Source organism: Lissotriton vulgaris, unplaced genomic scaffold (assembly GCF_964263255.1).
Source record: "Lissotriton vulgaris unplaced genomic scaffold, aLisVul1.2 SCAFFOLD_927, whole genome shotgun sequence".
In the NCBI taxonomy this organism is placed as follows: Eukaryota; Metazoa; Chordata; class Amphibia; order Caudata; family Salamandridae; genus Lissotriton; species Lissotriton vulgaris.
This window is the reverse complement of record NW_028252711.1, coordinates 811910-821309: the sequence shown is the minus strand read 5'-3', so window position 1 is coordinate 821309 and position 9400 is coordinate 811910. Positions and strand designations below refer to the sequence as shown.

General features: G+C 41.4%; 1 long non-coding RNA gene across 1 annotated transcript; it reads right to left on the bottom strand.

The window, feature by feature from the left end:
- Positions 1-7761: 7761 nt before the first annotated feature.
- On the bottom strand, positions 7762-9078 carry LOC147662066 (uncharacterized). Its single transcript, XR_015305987.1, has 4 exons — positions 9015-9078; positions 8821-8921; positions 8651-8728; positions 7762-8004 (listed from the first exon to the last, which is right to left on the bottom strand). It is a non-coding gene; the product is annotated as an uncharacterized LOC147662066 (long non-coding RNA).
- Between the last annotated feature and the right edge of the window lie 322 nt (positions 9079-9400).

The following is a 9400-nucleotide window of genomic DNA, read 5'->3' as shown; positions in this document are numbered from 1 at the left end:
AATTGGCTTCCAGGAGTTTTATCTAATAATATCTCGGATAATCCAAGACTCTTTCAACATCTTTAACAGTCAATTAAAAGTCTTATCCTGGAATGCAGCAGGGTTACATAATAGACCGGAGAAACTTGATTTCTTATTTTCTCTGAATGCAGATGTGATATGCATTCAGGAAACCTGGTGTAAAAATATTCTATACGGGGGGAAAGATTATTTTGTGCTTGAGGCTGCGGCTACGCCATCGAAAAAAGGTCACGCAAAAGGTGGAATTGCCTGCCTCCTGTCTAATTCACTACAATGGCAATTTTCACATTATGTCGACACAAGTAACCTTTTTCAAGCAATAACTATTAATAATCTAGCCAGTATAGGTAGCCAGTATTCCCTAGTAATTATTAATGCATACATTCCGCCTGAAGATGTTTTTAATACTGTATTGAAGCAAATGTTTTCTTATGTTAAAAAATTATAAGAGCTTGACCAGCCCCCTTATATTCTACTCGTGGGTGATCTGAATAGCAAAGTTTCTAGCTCAAGCGTAGACTTGTTTAGAAATAAGTCTAAAGAAGAGGCATATAATATACCCCAATCTATCTTTCCAAATAAAATAAAAACTAGCAAAAGAGGAAAGATAATGTTAGAAGAACTTAGCTATCTAGAGGGGTTAATTGTAAATGGTAGGATGCCATCTGATACACCTGCTAAATTTACTCATAGGTCCCCTAAGGGTGAATCCATCCTTGATTAGGTAATTACGGACTATGATACGTTCTCCTTTATTCAGGATATAATGATTTCTCAAACTTCTATGAGTGACCATAACGTGACCAGTATAACTCTTTTATTACAACCTCCGGTCACTGATTCCTGGTCTTTAAGTAATAGAGGAGTTTCTCTTCTTTGTAAGTCCGGTAGATGTTTCTGGAACCCTACTATTATGAAGGATTTGCAAAACATTCTTGCACAAACCTTAATTGAATTAAAAGAATGGCAGGGTATGAAATTCTTTCATTTTGAAAACTTTATGAAGAAGCTTACTGCGACTGCAAAGAAGCCTAGATACCCTAGGAAAGTGATTTTTGTTCCTAGTTTATTATTACTCTTAAATAAAGAAATAAATAAACTAGTGAGGCAACAGTTTCTTTTTAGATCCAGGGAAAATGCTAATAAGTTATCCTTACTAAAAAGAAGGAGGACCAGACTGAGAGCAAAATTAAAAAAAGAAAAAGAAGACTCACTCTGGATTAGTTTAAGGGAGGCTTCTGTCTATGGTAAATCGAGAGAATTCTGGTCCATAATTGGTAAGGGATGTGGTGCAAGAACTTCCCCTATTCCCATTTCAATTCCTGAAGATGCCTGGATCTCATTTATATCGAATTTGTATGCGTCAAATGGCGTAGAGGGTGAGGATTGTGACCTTGTTTTGGACAGTGGGTATTCTATGGATCCTCCTTCTGAGAAAGCCATTGCTTCGGTGATCAAGAGTATGCGCTCCTCCGGAGCAATGGGTCCGGACGAGTTGCCCATTTCAGTACTGAAGCAGGATGTCATTTCATGGAGCAGGATTCTTTTTCCTTTGTTTAAAGCCTGCTTCTCAATGAGATCAGTTCCTACATCTTGGAGGGGAAGTATACTAATACCCATATTTAAGAAGGGAGAGCGGGATAAACCCATGAACTACCGTTTGATAGCTTTACTGGATTCTATTGGGAAAGTTTTTGCTAAGTGTCTTCTAATATTAATCACTGATTGGGTGGAGGCAAATGGAATTCTACCTTTGGAACAAACTGGGTTCCGCAAAGAGCATGGTACACTTGATAATTTAACAGCCCTTCAAGTGATTGTGGACAAATATGTACGAGTGCGAGGTGGTGGAGTATATGCGGCATTTATAGACTTCTCCACAGCGTTTAACAAGGTGGACCGTCCGACGCTGTGGAGAAAGCTTGCTGTATTGGGTATGCCACCCCATCTACTGGAACTCGTAAGATCCCTTCACTCGAATACCTGGTGTAAGGTGCTACAAGGCGGAGAAAGGGGTCTTTCACAGATTATCCCATCCCGGAATGGATTAAAACAGGGGTGTCTATTGGCCCCCATGTTGTTTTCATTATATACTGCGGACCTCCCTGCTTCCATTTCTGCATGTGGTGGGTTAGCCCCGGTAGTTGGAGGTTCATCTATTTCAGTTTTAATGTATGCGGATGATATCCTCATTTTAGACTTAACTCCGAAGGGCTTGTTTAACCGCCTGCAAGCATTACATTTATTTGCAGAGGCACATTTTATGAAGATTAATGCTTCTAAAAGCAAAATCATGTGCATTACTGGAAGAAAAAAATGTAGGTCTGAAAACTTCGGATGGGCTATAGGAGACCAGAGACTAGAGGTGGTTAAAACTTACACCTTTTTAGGTAAAATAATCTCAGCAAACCTAAGTGAAAAACCCCATATTGACCATAATTTGCGTAAAGCATTAACTCATGGTATGGGGTTATGTTCCTTGTATTCTGCTACAGGAAAAAGACACTTTGCTCGATTTTTGGAAGTATATAGAGCAAAAATCCCTGCAACTCTGCTTTATGGAATAGAACTGGTGGAGCTAAGGCATTGGGGTTTTTTGCAGTTAATAGAAGGAAAGGTACTAAGAAGAATTTCCTCCCTTAACACAGCTTGCTCCGTGTCTGCATGCAGGCTGGAATTCGGCCTTCGGAGCTGTTGGGTACAGGGGTTGATTGCCCTGGTAAGGTGGGTGGCCTGTTTGGCCAGAGGTAAATCGGGTTCCTTACGGGCATATATTAAAAACGAACTGCTGGGCAATCTAAACGAGTTTTCACTAATAGTAAAAAACTTTAGAAAAGTGGTAGCAATGTTAGAGTTGGATGCAAGTACTCTGTTCTTGCTCTCTCCTTCTCAACTAAAGACTCAGCTGAAATACGCATCTTGGGAACTCTGTTTTAAATTGGATATGACTGCTTTACAAGCAAAGAAGGGTGGTGATTTACTTTTAAGCACGTACTCATTAAAGCAGGCCCAGCAGTACGTTTCCTGGAATATCCCTCATAGAGTCCGTAGGCTATGGTACCTTTTAAGACATGATTTGCTTCCTCTAAATTCACTTTTAGCAAAGTGGTATGGGACATCTCCAGTATGTAACTTTGTAATAAGGCAGTGCAGGACTGAAATCATGTTTTGTTTATTTGTCCTGCATTACGTCCATTGCGCTCTAAATGGTTAAAATCTATTTGTCTACAATTGGGAATTCTTAATGTAAATACTTTCTTTCATGCCCTTTATTGTCCACCTAATGAAATGTTTTGCTTCAAAATTTGTAACTTTTTTAAGGGTTTTTTAGATATTTATTAATGATACCTAGAGATGTTGTTCGATGATTGTTCGGTGTTAATGATGTGATCTTTCAATCGGCTTTTATTGTGATTTCTATTGTATGTAGTGGTGTATAGCTATGTGTTTGTTTTATGTGGCCCTCTTTTGAGAGCCAAAAACATAATAAAGTTAAACTTATCGGGAGGGTGAGTGGATGAGCAGTTGCAGATCCCCATACTGCATGGATAGGTTGTGAGGTAGGATTCTTCTGTGATTCTCACTGTTCAAAGGAGTCTCTGGCTAGTGGAGGGTATGGACTCAGCGCTAAGATTAGTCACTGTGGCAGCAGAAGCCTGCAAAAGGAAGTAGACACCCCCACATGAGGAACAGCCACAGGCTTCAAAGAAGATTCAAAGGGACCCGTCCTAGAAGCAGCAGGCACATTAAAATTCAACCAGACAATGAAAAGCTAGCCAGAGATGGAAAAGGAAAATAATTAGTAAAATCCTTCTGATGACCCGAGAGCTGCAGCAGCAGCACCATGTGAACAACATCACACATAGTTGTAACAGCCCTGCTTATGTACATCATTAAAGGTAGTGATAGTTTTGTACATTGAGAGCTTGCTGCAGAAAACTGAAGATTACAGAAGTGAATCCTGATAAGAACTCTGTAATACGTTTGGAGAGTATACATTTTCAAAATTGATTACTGGGTTATTAGAAAGTACAGCACATCTTCTCAGGCAAGCACTCAAGTTCCCAGTGGCCCGTCAAACAAAAAACATTCAAGAAGCAACATTCCAAATGTCGCAACAAAAGATGAAAGAGGGAAGAGAAATGAAGAAGGGAAGTCGTCCATCCCTTGATAAAAGAAGGATAGGCAGTGAAAGGGGAGAAGAAGGAAGCTAAGGGACAGTAGGGAGCACACATTTTTCTTCTTATATCTTCCCAGATGAGACCTTTGTAGAAGGGTTGTACTTAAAGGAGACTGCAATGGTAGAATTCTTGAGAACCCTACTGAGTGTCTCATGGGAAGCTAGTGATGAACAAGAAAGCTAGATTTCTTGTAGTATTTACAAACTTCAGAAGTCGGCAGTAGGGTATTTAGAAATGGAAACACTCTCAGATTCGGTCCCAGGGTAATAGACACAAGTTGTATCATCATTAGTGCAAGAGGAATCTATACTCTCTCTCTTACTCCTGATTGATAATCAACCATGACAACACTCCTGAACTTCCAGCATTTGCCATCTTCAGTGATCTTGCTGTTCTTGTTCTGCTTAATCACTTTTAATGGACTGATATTTTTGGACATTGTACTAATGCCCTATATCCTACGACCTCGTCCCAGTCATGATAGGGAAAAAAATCAGGAAGTAAGGATAGTCAATACTATAATCTGTTCACTCTGGTGATTGTTGCAATGTTGAACCAACTACCCACAATTCTTCCTTTTTTTTGTCGATGCCGTTTGACTGAGATGCAGATGTTGGATCGAGACCCTGCCTGTTACAGACCCCTTAGATTTTGCTGCATTAGGATTTGGTTGTACCAATCACAGAAGAGATATGTAGCATGACGAGGGAGACAGAGATTCTGGGGGAAGACTTGGATTGGGAAATTTCATGAAAGGATGCTGTTGACTCAGGCTGTCGTAAGTTAGCAGGTTACAGTGGTAGGTGCTTTACCTGTATTGCTGTGGCAGGACAAGACTGCAAGGGTTCTAGCCAATGTTATCTAATGTTTCTGAACCAATTTTTCTGTGGACTGAGTGCAGCAGTGAGGCCCAATACCTCTATTTATTGCCGGCGCATGCACAGAACGCCTCTGTTCAAGAATCTAGTTCTTGGTCATCGCACGCCTGAGGTACTTTAAGGATGTGTTTATGTTTGCAGTGGCAAATGTTTGAAAACCCATTAAGAAATCCCAACCTTTTGAGCCTTTCAGCCGGGATTCCTTTTTAATCCATTTGGAGATAATCCTTACCCCATAGAAAGAGAGATGCAGACAAAGCTTGCACCAGCAGGAGGACTTTGACGACATAGTTTGACAAATTCTCCGGGGAAAATCTTGTCTCAGTTAAATCTAAAGAGGCGATGAGAAAAAAAAAAACGTATCCGACATTTCATTTGTATTTCAAGAAGATGATTTTATTCCCTTGAATAAACAGAGAGCAAATACGCCATGAAGTCTGCAATTCATTCTCTTTTTCTAAAAGAAGCCATATCTTCTGTTTCCAAGAACAAGGGAATCTACTCAAAAATATTCCTGAACCCAAAAGCTACTTTAGGATTCAGATTGATGATAGTTTAAGATATCTTGATAGGAGAGTAAAAAGAATCCACTGTAAGAAGGAGACTCTACGGAAGATCCTACCTCTAATTCAGCTAGGGGCATTCTTTATAACTTTAGACCTGAGGGATACATACTTCTGAGATTTGCCATCTTTGAGAAACATTATCAGTTCCAGGTCTTGCCTTTAGGACCAAATCTGCCAAGAGTGTCTTCACACAAATGATCTTCCCCTTGATCCCCTTGATCTCTTTGAGAAAAGGAAAGCACATCAGGTTCTGACGTGGAAGCTGCAAGCTAAACAAACAGGAACACACTGGAGTTTTGTGTGACCACTGCTCTTCCCATGTATCTGGCCCGACCTGGTACAAAACCAAAGGGGATGATGGACTGAGTGTTGAACATTGCAAGCACTCACCCCCAGTTAACTGATCTGGGTTATAATCCATCATCATTTTTTAGCTCACTCAGCTACCCCAGTGCAGACATGGCCATATGTAAATCAGACTGACCCTGTGCCTCATGGGAACAGTCCAGCCTGAAATGCCAAGCCATGGAGCCATGTCTTCCCTGGACCGGAAACAAGCATCCTGGGACAGGTTTCACAGTTTCACCACTCTTCAGGCAGAATAGCTTTGTCCATCATCCCCTTTGGTTTAGCTTTGTTCGCGCTAAATTTGGCAGGGTATGCCCAGCCGTGGGTCCCTTGCTCACTTTGCCACTGGATTCAAGCTAGCCTGGTTGACGACGGCTGATTGGCCGGAAACCGGTACCATGATGCTTGTTTCTGGTCTAGGGAAGGATGCTTGTTTCCAGTCCAGGGAGGACCTGGCCTGGCAGTTCGGGCTGGACTTTTCCCATTGGGCGCAGGGTCAAGACTGATTTGCATATGGCTGGGTCCAAACTGGAGAGGCATGGTGAGCAAAAAAACGACGGATTTAGCCCAGATCTCTGTACTGGGTTGAATGTATGACATTGTTCTGCATTCTGTCCATCAATAGTTCTTTTTGCATTTGTCACCCCGAGTGGGACGGGTATGCTCAGACGTGAGTCCCGTGCTCTCCATGCCACTGGAATCAAGCTATCCTGGTTGAACAGGGGTGAAACCCCGAAACTGGTCCTGGGATGCTTGTTTCCCATCCAGGGTGGACCTGGCCTGGCAGTTCTGACTGGACTGTTCCCAGTGGGCGCAGGATCAAGACTGATTTGCATATGGCTGGGTCCAAACTGGAAAGTCATGATGAGCAAAAAACGATGGATTTAGGCCCAAATCTCTGTACTGGGTGAATGTATGACATTGTTCTGAATTCTGTCCATCCGTAGTTCTTTTTGCATTTGTCACCCCGAGTGGGACGGGTATGCTCAGATGTGAGTCCGGTGCTCTCCATGCCACTGGAATCAAGCTATCCTGGCTGAAGAGGGGTGAAACCCCGAAACCGTTCCTAGGATGCTTGTTTCCAGTCCAGGGTGGACCTGGCCTGGCAGTTCGGGCTGGACTGTTCCCATTGGGGGCAGGGTCAAGATTGATTTGCATATGGCTGGGTCCAAACTGGTCTTGTGGTGCATGCGGGGAAGGTTAAAACTACTTAGGAGTATCCACTATTGGGTGATTTATTCTTGTAGTGCCCCTAATAGGTTAAAAAAAACAAAGGGTTGGTGAGTTACGTTAGGGCTCAATGTCGAGAACATGGACCAAGGAATATGGCCTGTGTGCCCCTTCCCTTTAAAAATACATAAGGCCCAAGGGGATGAGATCACCCGGGCTTGTATAGGCTCGGGAAGGGGGATACATGCCCTTCCTCCACTTTTATGTAGTTAGGCCCCAGGGGATGGGCCCCAGGGACCCCCATTGGCTTGGAGATGAGGTCCCAATAATTAGAAAAAAATATAAAGAATTGCTGGCTACTGCCTGCACCCAAGGTGGATGCTAGTAGTAAAGCTGGAAGGGCCATGGGGACCCTGGGGCTCCCCTTTATCCCCCAACTTAAAGGGGGATGTGCCCCCCAACAGAAATAAGGATCTAGATGTGTCAGATAGGCTTTTTAATAGAACGGGTAGTAAACAACATTTACTCCCTGACCTGATGCACAGCTGAAATTAATTAAACTACTATTCTTAGTTAAATCACAGTTTTACTCAGTTTCAATGAATTGTATTTAGTTTTATTCACCATGTTATATCCATCGTATGATCATTATTTTGTCTTATTTAATCTTTACATTTAGTTCATGACATGTGAATGTTATACATTTGCTATACAGTGAATCTTTGGTGTGATGCTGCTCACACATTAACACATCCCAAAAAGAAATAATTGTTGAATAACAGTTGAAAAATGGTTGGCCCGATGCATTTCGGGACCCCAGTCCCTTCTTCGGGGGCCGTCCTGTAAGTGAAATACATATATATCACTTTATATATTTAATACTTTTCTCTAAGTATGCATATTTACATTTGCTAGTATAATCAAGGATCACTTTTAGTTTCAAATCAACCACCATAGCTACATTTGTTGACATTTCATTCTGTGCATAAAGGTTTATCTTTCTGATGATCATTGATAGTGAGCTAATGGTAACTCACCGCTATCCTTAGATAGTTTTAACTGGTCGAGTATTAAATCCTATCTTCAAATACTACATTTCTGTGGAACATGTGTTCTGAGACCAAATGATCTAATTGAGGGCTAGTTCAAAAGTTCAAATGTGTTTCCATATGACACATGATTGCATGAAGACATCTTAGTGCTTTTCAAAAAGTTAGGCAGTGTTAAACTTACTTGCAAAAAAACGTGCTGAGTGATTTCTGTATTGCCTTACATTTAAATAAAATGCTCGTACACAGTGGTACATGAAAACATAGTTGACATATATAGTTAAGAAGGAAGTTTGCCTTATCGTTCAATTATGTTTCCGTGATGCTTAAAGCCACTACTAAAAATTAACGCGAGCGGAAAAACGTGGAGAAAATAATAGCTGAAACTGCTAACAGACACTATTGTCTACGGATATCGTGCGTAGTGTTTCTCATACCTTGCTGTATTCACTGTAGTTCCTGCTTATGTTAGCGGGGAATGAGTAGAAGATTTTTGTTATCCTGCTGGCTTCTGCCTGTGAGGGTAAATGGAACTATATTCAGAACTTAGCTGATTTAAATGTGAAGTTCTGAAACTCACTGCACAATGATGCTGATGGGTGCTTACCGGTTCAATGTTGCGTTAGTTGCTTACGTATTCTCGTCAGTTACTCAATCTGCTCGGAAAGACCGGCTGACTGAAATCTCGGGGCATGGTAAGCGCAGTGCCTGTGGGGGTAAATGGGAATATATTCAGAACTTGGCTAATTTTAAATGTGAAGTTCTGAAACTCACTGCATAATGATGCTAATGAGTGCTTACCGATTCAAGGTCGCATTCGCTGCTAGCGTTTTCTCGTCAGTTACTCAATCTGCTCAAGGAATCCGGATGACTAAAATCTCGGGGCATTATAAACGCGATACTTCCCATTAGGAATGCTTTCTATCTGATGAGTCAGTGTAGAGGTCTACTGTGGTCGCCATTTTAGAAGAGTAAACTAACGATCTAATAGTGGAACCGTGGAGGTCGAAAGTATCCCCATAAAAGTAATATAGAGGGTGAAAGACTTGTTTGTGATATAACTAATGGGTAGTATTGCTTATTTCTGCTTACTCGCTGATCTCCTGTATGTTGAATATAAATGAAAACTAAATAAAAAACAAAACGTAAAAACGAACGCTTATGGTTAAACCTATGTTTTTCTCGTG